This window comes from Neomonachus schauinslandi, chromosome 4 (assembly GCF_002201575.2).
Source record: "Neomonachus schauinslandi chromosome 4, ASM220157v2, whole genome shotgun sequence".
NCBI classification, from domain to species: domain Eukaryota; kingdom Metazoa; phylum Chordata; class Mammalia; order Carnivora; family Phocidae; genus Neomonachus; species Neomonachus schauinslandi.
This window is the reverse complement of record NC_058406.1, coordinates 57,887,782-57,914,468: the sequence shown is the minus strand read 5'-3', so window position 1 is coordinate 57,914,468 and position 26,687 is coordinate 57,887,782. Positions and strand designations below refer to the sequence as shown.

General features: G+C 34.9%; 1 protein-coding gene and 1 non-coding gene across 2 annotated transcripts in view; one reads left to right on the top strand and one right to left on the bottom strand.

The window, feature by feature from the left end:
* Positions 1-26,687, top strand: part of NEGR1 (neuronal growth regulator 1) — an 861,650-nt gene that overhangs the window by 519,139 nt on the left and 315,824 nt on the right. The gene's annotated exons all lie outside the window — the stretch shown is intronic.
* Positions 18,929-19,059, bottom strand: LOC123324737. The gene has a single exon (XR_006540004.1). It is a non-coding gene; the product is annotated as a small nucleolar RNA SNORA63 (small nucleolar RNA).

The window sequence follows — 26,687 nt, the reverse complement described above, 5'->3', positions numbered from 1 at the left end:
ACTGAACTCTCCTGCTTTGCAGTGCTTATTATTATGCATATTCTTCTTTTTTTTAAGTGCTTGGATACATTTTGGTTTAATTAAATAGCGTGAATGTTGGCTAGTGAAGTTATTAGAATAATGATAATGGATAACATCACAAAGCTGAAAGAAGTCAGATTGGGTTTATAAGTTAAACTGTGCATGGATTTATTTTTCTGATCCTGCCCTACAGAGCAAATGAGTAAAATTAGCATAAATATTAACTGTTATACAATGAATAGCTAGACATGGCTGATATATTTATAAATGCTTCCAATAATTTCAAATTATAATTTGTTAATGATCTGTATTAAAATGCATAGCACTGTGGAGTTCCTGCTTTAAGTAACATGTCTGATAATTCTATTAAGTTTCTTCAACTTGCATGTTTATATTTGAAAGCCAAATTATAAACTTCATTGATCTGTCTACATTTACCAAAAAAAATCAACATTTTGCATACTCTCATCTTTTGCTGTATCACAAAAGAAAATGTGTCTCAAAAGAGTGGTCACCATATGAACAGTGGAGAGTGTTAAAAACAGATCCAGATACACTCCCTGTCAATACTAGAAATAATGCCTAGTTTTTGTACATGTGTGATTTGTTTAGATTTTTTTTTAACCAGTACTTTTGTGAATTCTTGCTGACTCATTCATGGTCTATATCAGTTTTAAAAATCAATTAAAAAATGTCTGGTCACAGGATGATAGCCCCACAGAGCTTCTCCCTAATCCACAAAAAAAATTAGGTTGTGGGTTCAAGCATACCACAAACATTGCCTGAACTGACTGGAGGTGTCATTCTACTTGTTAGTTCAAACAACTCAGTGTACCTTCTGCAAAAACATCTTTTTTGAGATGTTTCTGGATATATGAGCTTCCTTAGAGTTTACATATGATGATGATTTCTTTCTTTCTGTATTTTCTGTTCTGTATTTAGGAATTAATTTCAAATTCATGTAAAAATTGTTAGAGAAATAATACAAACTCTGCCCTACATCCTTTACTCGGTTTCATCCATTGTTTTTCCCATTTGCTTCAACATTTGCTGTGTGTAGAGTATGTGGAAATTTACATATTTTTTCATTGAATCATTTGAGAACCATCTGCATATATCATGCCCTTTTCTTCCTAGTTATGTCAGTGTGCATTTCTGAAGAATAAGGACATTCTTCTATATATATAACCACAGAGCCGTTTTCAGCTTGTTTACATTTAACACAGGTAACATACTTTTGTCCCATTACTATTCATATTCCAATTTTGTCAATTGATGGAATAGTGTCCTTTATAGTTTTTTTTTCCCCCTCTTGTACAAAATCCAAGTATCGTATATGGCTGACACATCATTTTACTCCTCTTTATTCTGGGGTCTAATTCCTTGGTCTTTGTCGTTTCCAAACTTTGATATTTTTCAACAATGCATGTGCCACCCCCACTTTTTTAACAGAATGTTTCTCACTTGGGGTTTGACTTAAGTTTCCTCATGATAAGGTTCTAGTTATGCCCATCTAGGACTGAATAAGTAAAGTTGTAGATTTCTCAGGGAGTGAAATCCAGAGGCACAGGATATCCATCCATCTGTCCCTCATTTGTGATGTTAATTTTGATTACCTAATCAAGGTGTCTGATTTCTGCATTATATAGTTCCTTTTGTTTTTTCCTTCCTCGTGCTACCAATAAGCAATAGGGAGAGATTTTAAAAACATTAAATGGAAATGTCTGTTACTTGTTAACCTTCCCTCAGATTTTGCATTATCAGTGATTCTTTTGTGAACTAATCTTTACTCTGATGATTACAAAGTGATGATTTTTCTAGCTTGAGCAATCCTACTTTTAACAGTTAGCACTTGGCATTCTACTATAAATAAGAACCTCACTTCCCCCTATTTCTTCTTTCTTTCTTTCTTTCTTTCTTTCTTTCTTTCTTACGGCACAAGTTCATGGATTCCCAACTTTTTAAAACTATTTATAATTCATTACTGCCTTTAGTTATTTTGATGCTCAAATTTTTCCTCATTTGGTGAGTGGAAGACTTCCTTCTGATTCCTGTGTCCTTGTGATGTGATTTTTTTTTTTTTTTAGTACTTTCATACTTTCTGGCATGACAAAATATGCCAGCTTCATCCTGTATTTTAGCTGCCCTATCTCTGGAATCAACCATTTTACATTACTTCAGTGATTGGATATTGTTTACTTGGGGTTATGATAATTATACATTGATTTAAAATATATAACTCTATTGTTCTACTTTATAGTAAAACTATCAGAAACTCAGACATCTAGACTACTCTCTATGATATTCTATTAACCAAAAGAACTTAAATAACTTTAGTGCAAAGGATTAATCCTATTTTGTTTGGTTTTATCTAACAGCAATCCTGGAATAGGGCCTGGGACCTGGTGTGCATACAGAGGGTGATTATAGAATTAGTAGTAAAAAATATTTATATCATGCAAAATATAAGGAGGCAATTGTTCTATCGTGAGAGATTTAGATAGTTTCATACATCTTTATTTACAAGAGATACTACTGTTTTACCTAAACTATGACTAATTTCTTATATACTTAGAAAATTTTCAAGGTTTTCTCAAAATTCATACTATAAGGTGTATGATTCCCTTTATTCCTACCAGTAATTTCTTAGGCATTAGGTGGTTCCAGTGTAGTTCAGTGATTAAGATCATGAAATTATATCAGTCATAATTGGATGTGAGACCCAGATCTTCATCTTACAAACTGTAAGATCTTAGACAAAATTGTTAACTTCTTTAAATTTTAAATATAAAATAGTGATACTAATTGTCCCCATTTCACAGAATTGTTATGAGTATTAAATGGAATAGTATAGAGCTTTGAACAGAGTCCATGACTTACAGTAAATATCCTGTAATAGTAGCTATTAGTTTATTACTGAAATCTATTTAAAATTTTGATCAAATGGAGTCTCCAACCCTGTTTCTAAAATTGAAGGGCCTACTTATAACTCCTGAATGCAATTCACTTACCCAAATGAGGATATCATAATGCTAAAACTCATTTAAGACTTTTAGAGAACATTGACAAATTTATACAAGGCATCTGATTTTGAATCTCTTTATATTCAAAATAAAGTTCTTAATCATAAATCATTGCATTAATAAATCTAGACCAGTCAGGAAAAAAATAGGAAAAGTTAAAAGATAAATTTTAAAATAATAGATTACCAAAAAAATTATTTAAAAAATACAAAAAAATAATAGCAATAGATTACAGACAGATAACAAATATGGAGGCATTTTTAAAGTCTCTATCAAATTTCCACTTATTTTCATATTTCATATCTGGAATCTCCAGATATGTTCTCACTCTACCCTGCTGGTGTTTATTAGTTGACAAAGATATTCTTTTGGATCTGGAGCTAAAATATGATCATAAACACTGAGTTGTATGTCTTAAATTATTTTTTTTGTCTAATTTCCATATGCTTAGTTCTGTTTGATGGAATATATCACCCTAATTATCCATAGGAGTTAAGGCTCTTGCCTAACTCAAAATAAAGACTGTTCAGTTATGTCCCTTTGTCCTGTTATGTTCTGGATTCCATTTATCCCTTCCCATTTGTCAGTTCCTTATCCCATTAAATATCTCCTCTTTCCCTGCATCTTTAACCTGTTCCCCTCTATTGACTCCATCCTATCCACAAACTCAAGTTATTCTTTTCTGACATCAATCCCTTGACACTTTTGTTTATATCAACAATTATGGAGCCCTTTTAAAGGAGACCACAAACAAGTGGTCAGAGATACAGGAATAAAACCAAAAAACATGATTTCAAAGAGACCAAAAGAAGAAAAGCTTTTCTGGAACAGTGAGTGGTAAACAATGTCAATCAGATCAAATAAGATAAGACCCAAGCAGTTACTTTTAGGTCAGGTAGTTTGGTGATCATTGTGGCAGTTCAGTGACATAATGGGTCAAAAACCCAGTTGTGGAGAATTAAAGAGCAAATAAGTGAAGAATTTTGACAGGGAGACAAAACTATGCATCCAGTTAGTCAAAGTGGAAATTTAGTTTCTCTACTTTTACACATGTTATTTCTTCTGTTAGGACTATTTTTTCTCCCTTGATACAAGTGACAAACTCCTACTCATCCTTCAACTTTTTACAAAACTGTTCCTGAGCAACCCAGGAAAATTGGGTGCTTTTTCTTCCATAGTTGCCTAGTACCTTGTGCCACCACTTGTGTGGAACTAATTCCCTAAATTGTAGTCCTTGGTCTTATTTGTCTATGGCCTCAGGGAACAGGAAATTCCCTCTGCCCAGAAACTGTTCATCTTTGTAACCCTTGGCTTAGCACAGGGCCTGATACAAAGTAGGGACTCCATAAATATTGCAGAGTCAATAGATGCTGCCATCTGTCCTTGCTTCCCACATAGCCTCTTAGAACTAGAAATTAAAATTTAAAGTGCTAACAAGGTAATGACACAGGGAAGTATTTCCTTTCTTGTATGCCCCCCAACCTCTCCCCCCTAATATAAAGGTACACATACCCCTAAATGTAAATCAGCCCTTTATTTTCCTTATAGTTTCAATATGGCTGCACCATTGTGATATTGTGATTTACCATAAGAAATATGTTTGGTCTTTGTCCCACTTCTTTCACAGAGCTCCTAAAACCCTTAGAATTTCCTGTGATGAAACCAGTGAAGGTATCTCTTGTAATGTTAATGAGGTGACTTTGGAAACACATCAAAGGATGGACTAGGGTTACCAGGAGAACCAACCATGAGAATAGAGCTGGAATTTTCAATCACACCCACCTAGACCTCCGGGGAAGGGAGAGGAGCTGGAGGTTGAATCATCCACCCATGACCAGTGATTCAATCAATTGTGTGTATGTAATGAAGCCTCCATAAAGACCCAAAAGGACAGAGTTCAGAGAACTTCTGTGTTGGCAAAGTAGAGATTCAGGGAGAGGGGCACACTCTGAAAGGGCAAGGAAGCTCCTCACCCTTTCCTCATACTTTGCCCTATCCACCTCTTCCTCTGGCTGTTCCTGAGTTATAGCCTTTTAAAATAAATCGGTGATCTAGTAAGCAAAATATGTCTCTGAGTTCTCTGAGCTGTTCTAGCAAATTAATTGAACCCAAGGAGGGGATTGTTGGAGCCTCTAATCTATAGCTAGTTGTTCACAGGCGTAGGTGACAACCTAGACTTGTTACTGGCATTTGAAAGAGGGAGGAAGGCAGTCTTGCGGGACTGAGCTTTTAACCTGTGCAATCTGATGCCATCTCTATGTAGTGTCAGAACTGAGTTGAATTGTAGGACACCCAGCTGGTGCTGGATAATTGCTTATTGATATGGGAAACTCCCCTACCATATTAGAACTGGGTTCTGAACCTTAACCACATTAACATATAAAGAGCAGCTTGCACCAAAGTAACTTTAGCTCGCATGGTTCCACTAATATTTATCCATTACTGTCTAGTCACGAAGTTGAAGTTACTTGCATATACGTGTCCCATTTAAGCCTCAAAACTAAACTGTGAAGTGGATATTGTTATCCTCATTGTATAAATTAACATGGCACTCAGAGTATTTACATAAATTACCCCAAACAAATATGATTTTTTTTTTTTAGTTTTTACTTTGAAAATGTTATAAGCTTGTAGAAGGTCACAAAGTTAGTAGAGAGAGTTTCCATGTATCCTTCACCCAGTTTCTCTAATTGGTTACATCATATGTAACTATAGTCTGACACCAAAACAAATGAACATTAGTGCAATACATGCATATGGTTCTATATCATTTTTTTATGATTTTATTTATTTACTTTTGTGAGAGAGAGAGAGAATGAGCAGGGGAAGGGGAAGAGGGAGAAGCAGACTCCCCACTGAGCAGAGAGCCTGATACGGGACCCAATTCGAGGACCCTGGGATCATAACGCGAGCTGAAGGCAGACGCTTAACCGACTAAGCCACCCAGGTGCCCGGTTCTATATCATTTTATCATATGAGTTGATTCATGGAGCCACCATCACAATCAAGGTACAGAACTGTTCCCTCAGCACAAAGATTTATATTATGCTACCCCTTTGAACTCACACCCACTCCTTCTCCATCCACCATCCCTAACCCCTGACAATCTGTTTCTAATCTTTTCCTCTTCTCTATAGTTTTGTCATTGAAAGAATATATGTAAATGGAATTATCCAGTGAGTGAGCTTTTGAAATTGGCCTTTTTACTCAACATAATGCTCGTGAGATTTATTCAAGTTTTAGCATATATCAATACTTTGTTCCTTTCTATTCCTGAGGAATACCTAGTGATATGAATGCACCATAATTTGTTCAATCATAAACATCTTATAGCATATTTTCATTGTTTCTAATTTTTGGCTATAACAAATAAAGCTATTATGAACAAGCCTGTTTCTTTTTTTCTTTCTATCCTTTTACTTTCAATCTACACATTGTATTATATTTTAAGTGAGCCATTTGTAGACAGCTTATAGATAAGACAATTAAAAAAAAAATCTACTCTGACAATCTCTGTATTTTACTTGGTATATTTAGACCATTTACACTTAATTTAATTTAATTTAATTTAATTTAATTATTGATTTGTTAGGGCTTGTAACTGGCATCTTATTTTTGTTGTTGTTTTCTGTTTGTTCCTTCCAGATTTTGTCTCTCTGTTTTCTTTTTCCTGCCTTTCTGTGGGTTACTTGAGTATTTTTTTGAATTCTGCTTTGTTTTATCTATAGTGTTTTTGAGTGTGTTTCTTTACATAGATTTAATAGTATTACATCATAATTTATCATATTCTATGGGTATCCACATTTTACTAGTTCCAGTGAAGTATAGAAACCCTACCTCCATTTATTCCCCTGATTTTTTTTAACATAATAATCTTCAGTTTTTTTCTACATACATGAGAACTACCTCAGATAGTGGTATAGTTTTTGTTTTAACTGTCAAACATGTCTTAGAAAACTCAAGAAGGGAAGTATTTTGTATTTATGTATTCTTTGATTCTTGTCTATTTAGAAAACTTTGTTTAGCCATTTTTTATGGTAGGCCCACTGGAGACAAATCCTTTTAGAGTACTCTTCATCTGAGAATGTCTTGATTTTACCTTTTTTCTTGAGGATATTTCTGCTTGGGTTGGAATACTGAGTTTAACAAAACATGCATTTATTTAACATTGAAGTAGCCTTAAAATGGCCTCAAGGCAATATTTGGAAATCTTGTGGATTAAAGTACAGAACTTTTGAAAACTAAAAAGCAGTGTTTTCCACGCTTCCCATAAGTATTGCTATAGATTTAGCCCAGCTATAAAATAAATAGCATAAATTGTCCATTAAGAATATAATAGATATTGCCAAATTAAGAGATTTTAAAGATCTTGAGATTGTCAACTGAGAGCCATTTCAGGATCAACAAAGTCAGTATTCATTAGGTCATGGGTTAGCAGCCTAAGGCCTGTGGGCCAACTGGCTTACTGTTTATTTCTGTAAATGAAGTTTTAATTATTGTTGTTGTTGTTGGAACATAGCCATGCTCACAACTTAACATATAGCCTATGACTGTTTTCTCATACTATAATATATAGTTGAGTATTTGTAGTAGAAACCATATGACCCACAAAGCCTAAACTCTTTACTGTCTGTTCCTTTAAGAAAAAGTTTGCTGACCCCTGCCTTAGATATTTTATTTTTTTAAAAGATTTTATTTATTTATTTGACAGAGAGAAACACAGTGAGAGAGGGAATACAAGCAGGGGGAGTGGGAGAGGGAGAAGCAGGCTTCCCATGGAGCAGGGAGCCTGATGCAGGGCTTAATCCCAGGACCCTGGGATCATGACCTGAGCTAAAGGCAGACCCTTAATGACTGAGCCACCCAGATGTCCTTCCTTAGATATTTTAAAAGAGATTTAGGTTTTAAATTTTATTTCCTAGTTGTAAGATATACAGGCTTAGCACGTTAAAACTTCTATAACCTTTAAAGAGAATTAAATACCATCTTAAGACAGAAATATTAATTACTAATTATCAGAAAAAAACAGAAAACTGTAAAAAACAGAAATTGTTAACTAAAAGCCATGTATACCATTCTATCTTTTGTTTAAAATAATTCTGAAAATAATTTGAGTCGATACAGGTACCAACTAAAAAGTATTACTTTCTATTAGTGCTCTTAATTCTGTTGTCATTTCCCTTTTGTGAAAGTAAGTCTTTGAAGCACTTGAGTGCTGGGCCAACACCAAGGGTGATATGATGAAGAGGCTGTGTGTGTGATCCTTGCAAGCTGGCAGCCTGTCGCCCAAACATTGTAATTCTTTAGGAGTCTTTTTTCAGGTTTGCGATCCTGACACTGCACTTTACTCTTTAATGTTAGGAAGAGAAATTTAGTAAAACCAGCAATTTATGCTGATGACATTTCAACAATACCAGATCTTCAGATTACAAGCTATGGTTCTAGTTCCATTATAGGGTTGCTCTCTATGTGGAGCTTTTGTGAATTTCCATAATAGCTTTACATAATGGATAATTATATAATGAATGAATCTACATAATGATGGCAAGTTAAATTTTTACCATAGGATTGCACACCAATAATTTATATATGCAGTTAAAAGTGCCTCTTTGTTCTGAGAGTTTTCTTTATAATTTTAACTTTCATTTGTCTGTTTTCAGAGTCCTCTCTACTTTTATTTAGTTAGTGGTGGGCTATGAGGAATTGTTTGTATTCAGAACTGCTAACCTGCTATTTGAATTTTGAAAGCAAGAAAATTTTCTTTATTTTAAGATATATATAAAGTTAAACAATGAGTCTGATGATACGATGAATCAATATAAAAAAAAATCCACTATTCTCAGAGGAAAGTGCTTACCCCTATAAAACAGAAAACAGGAACCCATCAAGCATTTCAAAGCATTTTATAAAAGATCTTTTTTTTTCTTATTGAACTTGATTTTCTGAAGGAGATGGGCATTAGGAAAAAAAAAAAATATATATATACACACTCTAGATTATGTCTCCCATTGGACTGAATTTGGGAGTGATGGTAAAAAGTAAAAGGATATATACATACATATACATATATTTTTTAAATTTATTTTTTTGAAATTTAAGTGTAATTAACACAAAGTGTTATATTAGTTTCAGATGTAAAATATAGTGATTCAACAATTGTATACATTACTCAGTGCTCATCATGATGTGTGCTCTTAATCCCCTTCACCTATTTCACCCATCCCCCTACCCTACCCACTTCCCCTCTGATAACCATCAGTATGTTCTCTGTAGTTAAGAGGTAGTTTTTTTGGTTTATCTCTTTATTTTTCTTTATTTGTTTCTTAAATTCCACATAGGAATGAAATGATATAGTATATGTCTTTCTCTGACTGACGTATTTCACTTAGCATTTTGCCCTCTACATCCATCCATGTTGTTGCAAATGGCAAGATTGCATTCTGTGAGACTATTTATATTTTAGGAATTAGATTTTTCTAGAGTATTTTTCAGAGTGATTTCAATGTCACATTACATGTATTAGGAAAAGGCATTACATAAATGTTTATATTTAAACAAGTTAGGGGGTTGTTTATATCTTGTTTATAATTTTAGAAAATGCAGCTTTTAATTTGGTTGTAAATTTCATGCTAATTCATGCTAAGGTGAGACTCCATGGTTAAAAATTTCATTCATAATATTGAAATGGATCCTATAAGGATCCAGAAGGGTCACCAGTAGGTCGTGTGAATGTATAAAATGAGCCCAGCTAGGGGCGCCTGGGTGGCTCAGTTGGTTGGGCGACTGCCTTCGGCTCGGGTCATGATCCTGGAGTCCCGGGACCGAGTCCCACATCGGGCTCCCTGCTCAGCGGGGGGCTTGCTTCTCCCTCTGACCCTCTTCCCTCTTGTGCTGTCTCTCATTCTCTCTCTCAAATAAATAAATAAAATCTTTAAAAAAAAATGAGCCCAGCTAACACTTACATTAAGTATTATTTATTGGGGTGCCTGGGTGGCTCAGTCCTTAAGCATCTGCCTTAGGCTCAGGTCATGACTCCAGGTCCTGGGATCGAGCCCCGCATTGGGCTCCCTGCTCTGCGGGAAGCCTGCTTCTCCCTCTCCCACTCCCCCAGCTTGTATTCTGTCTCGCTGTGTCTCTCTCTATCAAATAAATAAATAAAATCTTAAAAAAAAAAAGTATCATTTATTGAGCACTTGGTATGCCTAGGCAATGTTCTAATATATGTTAGATTAACATGTGCTAACTAGTTCATATGTACCACATTCATCAGAAAAAGATCATGATGTTCATTTGAACCCAGGTTGTACTAATCATTTGAACCCCAGCAGTCAGTGAAGATACAACTTGTTTTTATTTCCCATAAATATACAATCATGTCCATCAAGACTATATTTGTACACAAACAAGCCCTACTGGAACTTAAGTGCCATTTCTGATGTATTACTAAAATATATCTAAGAAAAAGAAAATATGTTAATAATGATTTTTTAAAATCAACACCCCAAGTATCCTTGACAGTTTTAGGAGACTGTAGTGCTACCTACTGCGCTAACGAGGCACCTTCCTTGACAGTTTTAGACATGAGCATATGGTTGGCTTGAAATAAATTATTAGAGGAGTTATGATTTCCAGTGTAAAAGAACACTATATCCATTTTTCTTCACTCAAAATTAATATATTGCTATTGAAATTTAATTATACCCCACCTTGTTCTAAAATTATATTTTTTGATTAACTTAACCGTAATTAAGAATAATCATCACTAGTGGAAAATTAAAATGATTTTAGTAATCTTGGATTATAGATCAGTAAAACTATGATAAACACTTTTTGTTCTCACTTTTTGTGATCTATCTCTTTATGATCCATGATAAAGGCAAATATGTCTACATAGTAGGCACTCAATAAATATGTTAAAGGATATAATATTTTAGCATACTATAAATTCTTTATGTGATTAATAAATTTATATTTTCTGATTAATGTCTTAAAATTAATATGACTAATAATTATTTTCCTTATAATCTTTGTGCATAGATCATTCCCCAAAGAAGTTATAGAAAAAGCTAATAACATTTTTATAATTATCAAACTCCTGTTAAACAAGGCACTATAGCATAGTGCTAAAAAAGAGTCTGGTTAGTACTTGATTTCAAATCCCTATTCTGCCACTCACCACATGTGTTAAACTGGGCAAATTTCTTAAGCTCTCTGTGCCTCATTTTCTTCTCTGCAAAATGGAGATAATAGTAGTAATAATAGTAAGAATATCACAGGGCTGTGATCTGAAGGAGATGTTACAGATAAAGAGTTTAAAAGAATATTCAGGCAAAATTAAGAGCTCCCAATTCTTAGCTACTATTATTAAAACTTCTTTTACAGCTCATCTGCAGATAAAAGTTGCTTGAGGACAGATAATAAAAGATGGTGATGATAAATACCAGTAAATATGGTGTTCTTATGTGATAAGAGTCAGATAAATGCAATGTAATGATTGCATTTCTAAACTTGTGAGATGTTATTTTGTATTTAGTTGTTTCTATATGGAAGACTGAAGAGGGAATGCTTTACTGAGCAACTACCACAATGACTTCTAGAAACAAAAGTTTGAATTACTTATTCAGATTTTGATAAGTAGTGGGTGGGCCATGAGAGGAGAGGACAGGAAAACTACGTATTGGAGGAGAAATACACTTGTTTTCTTTACTTTTATTCTTTGCTGTAGGGAAAAAAAAAATCTATAAAAATAAAGAACAAAATAAAAGTCTTTCAGACATTATTGATTCCTAAGAAGATGCCCTCACAATAAAAGAGCTAGTCTCTCTGAGACTTCTGCATGATTACTAACCTAAACAAAGCCAAGGTAAAGGATATAAAGAATACTGTGACCAGGGGACCAGGACTAATGGTGCCCTATTTTTCTGTTTGTTATTATTATTATTTATAAGTTCCCTAACTCTAGTTTACTGTGCAACCCAATTTCAGACTTAAAATTTCCAAAAATTTTATGGAATATTTTCTATCAAAAGACAGTGCTTTCACTCTCTATGAAAATGTTACAAAAGTAATTTTGTCCTAAGGGAAGAGGTTCAGCATTCATGAAATGTCTCCTGGTATAATACATAATGAGAATGTCTTGTGAAATGTTGAGAGACTAATTTTGCCAGACTGACAAAAGAGGCAAAGTCAACATTTACTGCATATAAACTTTGTGTGTAAACTTTGCCTGAGAGACTAAAAAACTAGAATTATTATGTATTTTTGTCGAACTAAGGCTATGTTTCATTGTAAGCTTCAGAAATTTACAAAATATATTCTTGCATAAATTTACAAATTAATAATAAATCATACAAAAGTCTCAAAAACTTGTCTTAAAAATATACAGGATTTAAAAAAATAAAAAAATAATAAAATATACAGGATTAAGTAATTCATTAAAATGACTTTTTTATTTAGTATTTTTTTTTCACCTTCGTTGTTAGCCAATTTTTAAAAATGTTTCCTTTTGCATTAGGTTTGAATTTAATCCAGTACCAGCTGTATTGTTTCTGGACAGTGCTGAAGCTCTGAAGATATATTATACCCATGCATCATCATAGCATTGTCATTCTGAGGATATATTAGTGTAATACATCTTCAGAGCCCTCAAATGAGAAGCTGTCTAGAAGGAATGGAGCGAGGAGCAAATTCAATTCAATTACAGGACAAAAGAACCAGCTGAAGAGAAGGAGAGAACTCTCAAAGCAAGATTCTCAGTGGAGTTGATTACAACCAGGTATTTCATGGAAGTATATTCCATTTTTCCTTTTGTGACATGGCAAGGAATAATTATGGATTTTGAACACACATCTGTAAAGATAAAATGGCTTCTCAACTGTGTTTGACTCAGTAGAAGCCCGATGACTTTTTGTGGGGCATTTAATTGATTTTTGAGAAAGTTGTATAAGCATTTGTATTCATTCAATATATATACCTAAAGTATACAATCAACTTACAGATTGGTTTATTAAAATGCAATAAGTATAAAGGAATGTTTGTATTTCAAATAAAGTCTTAGTTGGCACTTTTTAAATTTTCAGACATAAGAGAGACAGCAGCTGACTGAAAAGTGATCAACAGGCAAGAAATGAGAAAACCAGCGACTTCTTAGCCAGCTCTTGACTATTCCCACTAGGTTGGGCCGTCTGGAGTGATCAATAAATCTTACTGCTAGGTTAAGTTATTCTTGGATAGCGCTCATATGTTAAAAAGCAGAGAGATTCTTAATTTTGTCATAGTACAAATACATTCAGTGTTCAAAGTGTTCAGTCTGGCTTACGTGTTTTGCAAAAACAGATTGCTTAGTAAAAAATCCTTAGCTCATTATATAATGGTTATATTATCAATATTTATTTTACATTTATTTTTGTAAAAAAATCATCTGTTGAATACTTACATGTCAGACAATTGGCTAAACATTGAGTACACAGATGTAAGAGGGAAAAATACAGCTACTACCTTCAAAGAGTTTACACTCTTGATGAAGACACAGGTGTTGAGGGAGATAATTACACAGTAACTAAAGACCATGTATAAGGTCATAACAACTATGAATACCACATGAAGGTATCTTTGAGAAGTTATCTTTTAATTTTTTTTTAATTTATTTTTTGACAGAGAGAGACATAGCGAGAGAGGGAACACAAGCGGGGGGAGTGGGAGAGGGAGAAGCAGGCTCCCCGCCGAGCAGGGAGCCTGATGCGGGGCTCGATCCCAGGACCCTGGGATCATGACCTGAGCCGAAGGCAGACGCTTAACGACTGAGCCACCCAGGCGCCCCGAGAAGTTATCTTTTAAATTAAGCCTTAAAGTTGAAGAAAGGGAGACTGCTGTGTGAGGCAGTGCTGTGCATTCTGGGTAGAGAGAGCCGCATTTGCGAATCACTGGAGGCAGGAGAGAAGTTGGTATGTTCACAGCTGGAGGCAGCGGGCCTGGAACAAGCAGGGAGAAGGGGAAGAGAATGGCTTCAGGTGAGGATGCCAAAGGTTAGCTGGGGCTGGTCAGATCAACCCAGGATTGTAGGCCATGTGAGGAAAATAGGTTTTTGTTGTTATTGTTTGTTTGTTTTCTAAATGCAAAGGGAAGCCATGAGAGCATGGGAGTGACATGATTTTATTTCAATGTGCAAAAGATGTTTTTGGTACTGGGTAGAGTATGAGTTGCAGGGAGCCTGAAGCAGAAGCGGAGAGACCTTTCAGGAGACCACTGTGGTAGTTGCAGTGAGGTATGATGCTGACTTTAACAAGAGTGCTGGCAGTGGATGAAGAGACATGGCCGAGTCCCAGGTTATGCAGGTAAAACCAAAAGACTCAGATAGGAGATGGGGAGTGCCTTTTAGTTTTCTGGCTTCATCAACTTGGAGAATAGACATGGTTTTAACTGAAATGAGGTAAACCAGGCAAGAAACAGAGAAAAATCAAGATTTTTCTTTTGGCCATGCTAAGTTATAAAGCATAGTAGACATCCAAATGGGAATGTCCGTGAATAATTGGCTACATAAGGTGTGCTCTCATGGAAGAGGCCAGGACAAGAAGTGAGACCTGGGGTCATGAATGTGAGTCTTTCCTCAGGAGACAAAGTAGACAGACAGAGAAGGTCCACAACCAATGTCTGGGGATTTGGGAGACGAGAGAGCAAAAGAAAAAGCAGGAGTTGCTAGTACGACAGGTGAAGACTGAGGAGAATAAATTGTAAATTTTAAAATAATTTAAATTAAAAGTAAATTCATAGCACAGAGAGGAGATTGTTTTAATAATTAGAAAAAAAGCTTAATGAGTCGAAATGTAGTAAGAGGTAGAATAAGTTACATACAGAAAAGTGTCCATTGTGTTTGGCAAAAAGAGATCAATTTTGACCTTGATAAAAGCCGTTTTCCGACACTGTGGAAGCTGGAACCAGACTGGATGTGTTAAGTAGGGAACGCAGGTGGGGGTGGTGATCAAGTGGAGAACACTCATCTCTTTCAAGAAATTTTACGGTGATAGGGAGAATCTGGACTGTGTGTAAGGTTCAAGAGAGGAATGCTTTTTTTAAGAGAAAGAATTAATATAACTAATCCAATATACCTATCATCTGGCTTTGACAATGATCAGTACATGGCGAATTTTGTTCATCCATGCTGCCTTTCCCAACTTAAAGGTGGATTCTTTTCTTTTTTTTAATTTAACAAAAATGTTCGTGTTAAGAGACCATAGTAGTACCATACAAAAGTAATTGCAGAACATTTAAACCCCAATGGATCATAAAACAAAACAGAAGTAGTAGCAATTGTAAAAATAATATCCCCTTCTCTTTTATGTTTTATTCTTAAACCCATGATGTAGAGGCTTCTGTTTGACCAACAGAGAGAGCACAGGGAGCTGAAAAAACTCTCAAGAGTGTATTGTGCACTGCTCACAAGCTACCTGTCCTCAGCTCTGTCGTTGGCACCTACCTGTCACTTAGAGGGACACAAAGTTTCTCAGTTCCAGCTTCTTTCAGAAAAGCTGCTATTCTCTTTTTTGAAAATATGTTCTGTCTCTTACTTCTGTTCCATTGCTTTGCCCTGAAATTGTGTGTGCTTTATGCCCAATTCATCACCCCAGGTGTCTGCTGCCCTGCCTGGCACCAGCCTGGAAATGTCACCTGGCAGTTTATTGCTCAAAGGAATCACAATCCTTTCCCTTTCCTTGCAGTCTGTAACAGGAGGTGCAGTCTTCGAAAAAGTCAGCCTTTCTCTTCCCAGGTGTTCTCTTGCTCTGCAGCCATTACATATTGCCAACTGTTCCTATCACCGTTCTAAAATGTTACAGAGCATATATTGTATCCACAGAGTTAAATCGGGAAGAAGGAAGAGAGCGAATGGGTGTAGTTTCTAGACAGTTAGAAAAAAAAGCTTCTCTCTACACACCTTTTGAATCCGATTTGTACGGTAGTAAGTATACTAACTCACTCTGATTAAGAAAAACACTCAATGTTTTTTGAGTGTAATTTGAGCCTATGAGCCAAAAAGGAAACTTTTATATGGTATGTTCCATGAGTTTGTTTGACTCTGAAATTTGTGTTGGATCTCTCAAATGTTGCTTCTCTGATACACTGAGTCCATGTCGTCTAAGACTGTAATCTAAAAGGGTTAAGGTGGAATTAAAATTCTGATTTAGGTAGTTTGGTAATGGAATTGGAACTCAACCTTCACTTGGCTTCAGTATGTAAATTTATCCTCCCTAGGATTTCTTTCTACAGATGGTGGGGTAATCAGATGTAAGGGGGTTGAATAGAATATGATTTCTCCAAACCCCACTAAAGCAAAGAAGGACACATGTTGAGCTTGTTAAGGCCTTGACATAATCATCTTTAATCATGATGTCTAGACTAAACATCAAACAAGTCTAGATTAAGAGATGCAATTCAGGTTGTTGTTCAGCATCAGTTTTCTTACACACCACCTTCCAATTTCATTATTTTGAAATTATTCTTTCATTTATATTTCCAAAACATTTACAAATCTGAAATCTACCCATGAAAGAGGATATGGATCTATTAAGTATAGAGTAGCAGTCCATCCTCAGAATACAAAGAAGGGTGTGTATATAATGACTAGAAAATCAGAGGCGGAATCTTGTTAACAGTGCACATTCTATGATGGCTAATAGAGGTATGTATACTTCATTCTGGAAGTATTCAGACATGGGCAAAAGACTCCTGAGATTTAGCAAACCCACTGACCACGACCCACTTTTGAGGATTCATGTGGGTACAGACAATACCATCTTTTATCTCTGCTAGGGAATAAGAGCCACAAGAGTCAAATCCACTCTCTATCCTGATCATTGTGTTTGCAGTATGATAGGTGCCTAAAAATATTTTTGAGTGGATAGTAAAACCTAAAATATATTTTTGGTGACTTTGGGAAATGATACGATCTCTTCTTCTATTAACACTGGAGATGCTAATGATACCAACAGTACCTTTTGTGAGCACTTACTATTTGCCAGGCAGTTTATATTTACTTTCTTAAACTTCAGAAAAGTCCCTATATTGTAGGTGGTGTTGTTATTTGCATATTTGAGCTACAGAAACTGGAACTCAGCATTTAGTAATTTTACCAAGGACTACAGCTAGTAAGCTTTAGGGTCAGAATTTATACTCAATTTTGATTGATCCCAAAGGCCAAGCTGTTAACCATCACTAAAAGTAGGATCTAGGGCTATGTACAGATCCAATAGTACAATTAGAATTTCTGGTGTTTACTATTATAGAACGATGTTCATCTCAAAATGGCCAAGGTTTTCTGGAACAATCCAACAAAGAAAGGTATCGTAAAATAGAATTGATACTCAATTTATTAGGTAATAAACTCCCTATTACTGAGATAATAATAAAGACAGCATAATTTCTAATCAGGAATGCCGCCTAAATGAACTCTGGCACTTAGGAAAGCGAGAGGGTGCACTAATGATTAATACCATTGTATTTTATTATAGACCAGTGTATTAAGGTTCTCCAGAGAAACAGAATCAATAGTGAGAGATATATAATCAACTATCTACTTTTATATAGCACTGTGTTTGATTCTAAATGTATGTTGTTTTCTTATTTTGCATTAACATATTTTATAAAACAAATGTGAGACCAAACGGCAAAATTTTGTTTAATGTATATATAAAAGATATATATCATATATTCATTAAAATTATAAAAATTTGTTTAATATGTGTGTATATATACATTTTATTTTTTATTTATTTAAGTTTTTATTTCAATATTGGTTAGCTAACATTTCAATATTGGTTAGTTAACATATGGTGTTATATTAGATTCAGGTGTACAATATAGTGATTCAACAATTCCCTACAACACCCAGGGCTCGTCATGACAAGTGCACTCCTTAATCCCCATGGCCTATCCCCTCATCCTCCTCCCCTCTGATAACTACCAGTTTGTTCTCTCTGTTTCTTGTTTTCTTTCTCTCTCTCTCTCTTCTCCTTTGCTCATTTGTTTTGTTTCTTAAATTCCACATATGAATAAAATCATATGTTATTTATCTTTCTCTGACTGATTTACTGAGCTTAGCATAATAGTCTCTAGCTCATCCATGTTGTTGCAAATGGCAAGATTTCATTCTTTTTATGGTTGAATAATATTCCAGTGTGTGTGAGTATGTGTATATATATGTATATGTATACGTATATATATACGTATACATACCACCTCTTCTTTATCCATTCATCAATCAATGGACACTTGGGCTGCTTCCGTATCTTGGCTATTGTAAATAATGCTGCTATAAACATCTGGGGTACATGTATCCCTTTGAATTAGCGTCTTTGTGTTCTTTGGGTAAATACCTAGCTGTGCTAGAGCTATATCGTAGGGTCATTCTATTTTTAACTTTTTGAGGAACCTCCAATGCTGTTCTCCACAGTGGCTGCACAGTTTGCATTTCCACCAACAGTGCATAGGGTTCTTTTTTCGCCACATCTTCACCAACACCTGTTGTTTCTTGTGTTGTTGATTTTAGTCATTCTCACAGGTGTGAGGTGATGTCTCATTGTAGTTTTGAATTGCATTTCCCTGATGATAAGTGATGATGAACATCTTCTCATGTGTCTGTTGGCTATACATATTTTATTTTATTTATTTTATTTTTTTAAAGATTTTATTTATTTATTTGACAGAGAGAGACACAGCGAGAGAGGGAACACAAGCAGGGGGAGTGGGAGAGGGAGAAGCAGACTCCCCGCTGAGCAGGGAGCCCGATGCGGGGCTCGATCCCAGGACCCTGCGATCATGACCTGAGCCGAAGGCAGACGCTTAACGACTGAGCCACCCAGGCGCCCCTCAAGTCAGTGTTTTACTTGGTAAACATGTCTGAGACCATGCATCCCTGGCTGCTAAGCACCATGGCGGACAGGGCTAGAAAGGTAACAGCTTTATTTTGAGCAGGGGGCAAAGACAAGGCAGCACTTTATAGCTACATTGTAACTAGATCCTGCATGGCTATACATATTTTAAATGAAATAATGGTGAGGCCAAATGGCAAAATTTTATTTTATATATATCCTCATAAAACACAATTTTACCATTTGGTCTCACTACCATTTCATTAAAAAATGTGTTAATGCCAAAAAAAAAAAAAAAAGACAGAGCATACATTCAGAATAAAAGGCAGTCCTCAGTAAAAATGGATAGTTGGTAACCTTACATTAGATTCCCCTCTTTATCAGTTTGTCTATCTTTCTAGTCAGAAAACCAAAGCTGTATATTTCCTGTAGATCAGGGGTCAAAAAACGACAACCTGTGGGACAGATTCCTTCTGCTGCCTGTTCTTGTAAGTAAAGTTTTATTGGAACACAGCCATTCCCATTTATCTATGAATTGTCTATGGCTTCTTTCATGTTGCAACAGCAGAGTGAGTAGCTGCAAAAAAGAACCTTTGGTCTGCAAATCTGAAAACATCTACCATGTGGCCCTTTATGGACAAAGTTTATTGACCCTTGCTGTAGATGATAAAAAGATCATATCTCAAGTATTTCCTCTGTAGTATTACACTGTATGTGGAATACTGCTATATCTTTAGAAGGCCAATAACGTTTGATTTCACGGTTAGTACCTCTTAGACATTATATAATTCCAATAGAGGACTACTTCAACATTTTTCTTCAACTAATTCTTCAAGTATATTCATTTTTTTTCTTTTTTCTGCCAAGTTTCATTCAAACAGTGAACCAGACGACCGCTAAATTTTTCTCAAATTCTCAGAGTTTAAAATTTCACATTCTCATGTTGTTATAGATGTTATTTTTACACAATTTCCTCTGTATCTAAGCCAAGAAATTTTTATTACAGAATTTGGAAGGGATATATCCTTGTCTGCATTGTTCTATTGACAGAAAATGTGTCTCTAGACTTCTCTCCAGGACAAATGCTGTTCTGAGCCAATTTATGTGGCCACTTTTGAGTGAGGCAGGATTTTTTTCTTGGAAGAAGGAGCTGATAGCTGGCACATTTGCCCAGGAGGCCTGTGGGCCTTCATTGAGTGACAGCCACAGAAGCAGCTCTAGGCTGAATATCTCCCGCCTAGTAAGATAAAAGTTGCTGTTTGATCAACATCCAATGGGTAGAGAAAACACAAGAAACAAACAGTGGGGGGAAAAAAGTTGTCAAGTAAAATCAATAAGGCCTCTGTCTGGGATTTGGGAAGTCAAACAATGGGAAAATGTGTGATTTAATGGTATTGATCTTCAGAGACATCCTCAGCAGAGCCTCTTATGCCCTTAATAGGGATTTGTTGTGTTAAATGTTGATCATTCACTGTTCCAGGAGTCAAATAATTTCTTGATGTGTTCAAATTATACTGCAATCTAAACTATAATAAGTACCATCTCTGCACTTTAGAGGTGAAATAAGTAAATTTGAAATGGCAGATTAAAATAACAGATCATGGGATGCTCATTACTGACCTTATCTAAGAGTTCATCTCTTTTTAAAGAGGAGATAAAACCTGAAATCACTGAATTTTTCAGTCACATTGGATATGAGTTTGTGTTGGAAGATGCAGGCTAAAGAGAAAATAAAAACAATAAAACAAACGAGTGAGAGATTAACACCCAAATGTTTTACTATATTCTCATTTGATAGTATAGCTTTTCTAGACCAAGGTAACATGGCTAATGAAAAGAGGAAAAGTCATAAATTTAAGCTTTGCCACCTTACTATGGGATCTTAGGCAAGGACCTTAACTTCTTAAGAACACAATTTTGTCACCCCTAAAATGAAAGTTTAAGAGAATCCCTAAGATATTTTCTGTTCCAGAGTTCTTTAATTCAGTGAATCTAGTTATAAGCTAAGTTCCATAGATGGGGCATATGACATTCCGTCTCATTACATTGTCCTAAAATACAGATACATGAAATTTGCATACATGAGCACACACATACACAGAGTCATAATCTGACTATTAAAAAAAAACAAGACAAAACCTTTGAGATACAATCAAACCAAAGCTTCTTAACAAAATATGAAAGACAAAAATGAAGCTATAGACATGCTTTCTGGGGAAACAAATAGCAGCTCATTAAAAAAAAAATAGTCTGAGGTAACTGGAACACAGGGCAAAACGAATTAAATGATGGCATCTATCAGGGCGCCTGGGTGGCTCAGTCGTTGAGCGTCTGCCTTCAGCTCAGGTCATGATCCCAGGGTCCTGGGATCGAGCCCCGCAGGAAGCCTGCTTCTCCCTCTCCCAATCCCCCTGCTTGTGTTTCCTCTCTCGCTGTGTCTCTCTCTGTCAAATAAATAAATAAAATCTTTAAATAAATAAATAAATAAATAAATAAATAAATAAATAAATGATGGCATCTATCAAGATTGTCTAAAAAAGGGAGCAAATTATTTCATCAGGAGAAACTGATTTTTTGTGAACTTTGAGAAGAATTTCTGCATGTGTCTGTAGTGTCTATAAATATAAGACATTAAATGCACAGGACTATAATGACTGATTTTAAATTAATCTTTGGTTAATATTAAAAATAAGTAACTATTTGAGAAAGGAAAAGTGATATGGTCCAAGGGTGTTACTTCACAGTGTTCTGATTTAACAGAGATACAGCTTTGAAATGCTAGAGGAGAAAATGGTCAATACAACCAATTGTCTCTTCTAAATTTTGCATAAGAACTTCAGAAACTTTAAAAGTGAGGTTGTAACCATCTGATCAGATTCTATGAAATGGAGCTGGAGCTGAGGCAGAAGTTTTCTTCCCAAGAAGAGAGACAGCCACAGCAGGATGAAGAGGCTGACCTAGTCCAAGGACAGGAAATAGGAGGCCCCAGGTGGCAGTCAAAGATACGGTGTCAGAGATAAGAGCTTGAAAGTATGAACAGCTATCCTCTTGTTAGTATTTATATCATGGCAGATACTATGCTAAGTGCTTTAGGTATGTTATAGTATATATTCTTGTAACAATGCAAAGACCTGATGTTATTATCCTGTGTATTTTACTCACAAAGAAACCAGGTTTAGGTAAGTTAAATGAAAATACTAAATTAAAAGACACCGTTGCTGTGTAGTTAGCCTGTACAAATTTACATTGAAATAATATCACATTCAGTGTTTGTTCAAGATGAAATTAGCCAAATGGTAATTCAGTGAATATGTGATCTCTCCACAATAGTGATAAGAGGGAATACTGTTCCTTAATTGTCTTCCTCCATATTGTATCAGATTGCATTCCGGATGCTGTTATTTTGAATAAGGGTTTCGTTACTTTGGGGTCATATAAGTATATTTTGGTAGCACATAGTGAAAGCATCCATCTTATTTTAAGTTAACGCACTCTAGTTAATTTCCTGAAAACCGATAGTATTATGATCTTGTTTAATATTTACGGTGAACTCGTTTTCTAGTTTGCTTCGTATGCAATCTTTTGATTCTATTTTCGTCAGATAATTTTCTTTGATCAGTCTCAATGTTTTGTTTTGTTTTGTTTTGTTTTCTCCTCTGGTGTGAATCATAAGAAGCATATTATCGTCCTTTATAGAACTCAGTCCCTCCATGTATTAGAGCTTCAGAGACGCTGTTTGTTTTTCATACCAAAATGAAATTGTATTTATTTCATTTCATTTGTTTTAAATTATGCCACCATGTAAGAACTAAATGGTCCCTAGGTGTTTTTTTTCCGAAAGTGATAATAATTTTTTTAAAGGCAGAAAATGCTTTTCATTGGTATTAGTCAAGTAAATACTAATAAACCCGCCCAAATAAATAAACATACAAAACCAAAAGCATTGGGCGCCTGGGTGGCTCAGATGGTTAAGCGTCTGCCTTTGGCTCAGGTCATGATCTCAGGGTCCTGGGATCGAGTCCCGCATCGGGCTCCCTGCTCCTTGGGAGCCTGCTTCTCCCTCTGCCTCTCTCTCTCTCTCTGTCTCTCATGAATAAATAAATAAAATTAAAAAAAAAAAAAGCAAAAGCATAGCCTTTGAACTTTTCATCTATTTTTTTCAGGACACAGATATCATAAGTCATTGATAAGGTCCCAATATTCCATCATATTTCTCTCTTTATCTGGAGACTAGCATTGGTTTGAAACATAACAAAAGATAGTCTTTTTTAATTAAAAGAAGAACAGTGAAGATCTGTATCCTCAATGAGTAAATGCAAGACTGCTTATACTTTTCATTAGGAATGAGCGTCACGTTTATCCATAGGAGGACTATGTTATAAACCACCATAATCAATTATCAAGAAACTTATAAGACTGACATCGGAAAGAAGGACTCTCCTTAAACAGCTAATTATACACTGTCACTCATTCCGTAAGGTGAATAAGGAAATTGGAAAGAGCACTGGACTGGGAGTCAAAAGAATAGTTTTCTCTTAAAGCTCTGCTACTGTGATTTGTGTCATTAAATAGGATGTTTAACTTTTTTGGAATTTAATTTTTTCAGGATGAATTTTAATTTTTTTCAGAATAAAGTTACATTTGTCCAACTTGATTTTTTTAATGACAAGATGAAATAATCAGCATGAAAGCATTTGAAAATTAGAAGTCTTAAATGAACATAAGGTATTAGCAGAATTACTGGTTCCTATAAAATTGGCTTTGAAGGGTTGTGAATGCTAAGAAGTAGTTTCAGTTTTCCCAATTCTCTTTTTTTTCTTCCTAAAAACTTTATAATCTAGATTTCACTAATAAAACTTAAATGTAAAAATCCAGGGTGAAGGTTGAGGTATGGATAGGATAGAATTAAAGATAATGTAAAAATGAGAAATCAACCCATCCCACCTCTTCTGTTAAATGTTCTCTTATTACATAAAGATGAAAGAAATTTTTCCTGGGCTGCTGTTTTCACTCAGAAGCAACGTTAAGTGATTTCAACATTTATTTTTATATGTTTTAGTATTGATTCTATGTGCTATGCTGAGCTAGATTTAATGGAAGCAGGTTGGCTGACTGATCTGCCTATCTAAGATATCTCATCCCTTCTTGTAAATATCAATAGAGGAAATACCTCATCTTGGTTTTTTCTTTCTTAATGAGATTTATATGCCTTACTTCAGAACAGCTTTCTTCAAGTGTGTCTATTTGTCACTAAGTCAGTTGCTCCTTTATATGATAAAAAAGCTGATTTATTTTACTACTCACTAGAGGAAATAGTCTTAAGGAAGAAAGCCTCCCTCCTACACTCAATTTAATTGTCATTTGAAAGCCAGTAATGCAAAGGAATCATTTACGCTAGCTATATCCTTTATTTTCAGAAGAGGGTTGGAAACTTCAGTGACCCTTAGAATCAGATAAGCTTTTTACATAATTGAGACAACCAATATTCCATTTTTAATGGCTAATAGCCAGGCTGACTGAAAGGCATTTTAGAGAGGGAATCTGCCATGCAATTAAAAGGGGAATGGAACTGCAGAAAACATCCATGAATTTCATTTAGGAAAATTTAGAAATATGTAAGTATATATTTACACACTTACGTGTGTGTGTGTATATATATATATATATACATACATATATATATATATATATATTTTTTTTTTCAGATAAGATGATACTGCATGAGTATTGTGACCAAAGTGGAGGAACAGAGAACATACATTAAGGAAAATTGATGTATCTGTAAATTTGAAAGTTAACTTCCAGGAAAAGTTAACAGAAAAAAAACAAAACCAAAACATTTTCTTAAGTGGTAGTCACTTAAGAATTTAAATAATAAGCAGATTAAGATCATTGGCATTAAAAGAATTATGAATTTTGGGGTATTTAATAGTTTTCAGGTATAATCAGATGATTTAGACAAAAGGGTATTTCAAATTTACTTAAACAGACCATCCAGGTTTTCTATCCTCTGTAACCTTTTACTCTTTACTCATGTAGTCTTGATTTCAATTACTTTATGTATTCATTAAGTAAATACATACACAAAGCCTGTCACAAAGTACTGTGCTAAATTACAGGCTAAACCAGGACAGAGAGCAGATCATGAGCAGCAGTTTGCTTGCTGTGTTCTTTTCCCCTCAGTTCAAACTCCAACCTCTATGAGTTAAGATAACATTATTTTTAGTGTACTGTTTTCTTTTCTTTTCCTCATAGGCATCATTTACTCTTAATTATTACTAGTCCGGAATCCTGGAAGCTAGCCTTCTCGTTCATTTTTTTACCCCTGTAGTCAACTCTAATCTTTTCTCATCTTTCTATCCCCAGTTTCTTTATTAATTCTCTATTCCATCTTCTGCCTTGTCCCTTAAATCATTCACTCCCTGAAATCTTCCCCATAATCTGACTTTGAATGTATCACAATATCTCTTGCAAGTATACTCTATCAGCAGTATCTCCTTTCACATGACTGGTGTTGCGCTCACACATGACTAAGTGAATTAGAAAACCAAAATATATTGAAAGTAGTTTTCTTTCTCAAGGTACTCTTGTTTTTAATAAAATAAATTGGGGTCTTATAAAATATCTTTCTAGCATTCAAAATAAATCTGTTTCTTACTGGTTAGCAAGTAGTTTAGACATTTTTCCTGCAAATTGTTGGCACGTGCTTTCTTTTTAAAAACCTAATGAAATATTCTTGGACTATTTAAAGTTTAATTCAAATGTATTTCAATTCCATTTGGCTTTATTATTATCATTCAATTTTTAGAACCCCAATGCACAACAAGATAATACTGTTCTTCAGTTCACAGCACACAGTCATTGGTCCACACAGCCCCTTTTATTTTACTTTTATCTTTCATCTTTTATTCTCAGTCCCGTTTTTGCTTATGTCACCCAATCGAATGCGTTTACTATAGATTCATGAATGTGAATGTATTTTTATAATGCATGTAGAATTATTTGGGGGTTTTTAAAGATTTTATTTATTTATTTGACAGAGAGAGACACAGCAAAAGAGGGAACACAAGCAGGGGGAGTGGGAGAGGGAGAAGCAGGCTTCCCGCAGAGCAGGGAGCCCGATGCGGGGCTCGATCCCAGGACCCTGGGATCATGACCCAAGCAGAAGGCAGGCGCTTAACGACTGAGCCACTCAGGCACCCCTATTTGGGGGTTTTTAATTTATATAAGAGCCCATGCTTAAAAGTTTCCACTCCCCAACATCCCTGCCAAAACTTAGTGTTATACAATTTTGTAATTTTTGCTAATATTATGGGTATAAAGTGTATCTCATTGGTTTTTAATTTGAATTTATCTGGTAACCAGTGAATTTGAGCATCTATTCACACACAGTATTAACTGTTTAGATTTCCCACTTTGAAGATTTTCCTTTAACACATTTGACTCTTTGTTTTTAATTTCAGTGTTTTTAATTGATGATTTAATGATATTCTTTGCATATCATCAATATTAATCTCTTGGTCTTAGACATTTTTAATAGTTTCTCCCAATATGTCTGTAAACTGTCTCTTGTTGAAAATCTTTTGTTTGTCTTAGACATGTTAAATAATCCTCCCACTCTGTCATTGTATCTCAATTTTGCTTAAATTTTCTTTTGTTGAACGAAAGTCCTTAATTTTGATGTGGCTAAACCATTAAATTCTTACCTTATATTTCTTGTTTTTTACTTTTAAATCACAAATACACTCTGCTATGTTTTTTCTATTAGCTTCATATTTTTATT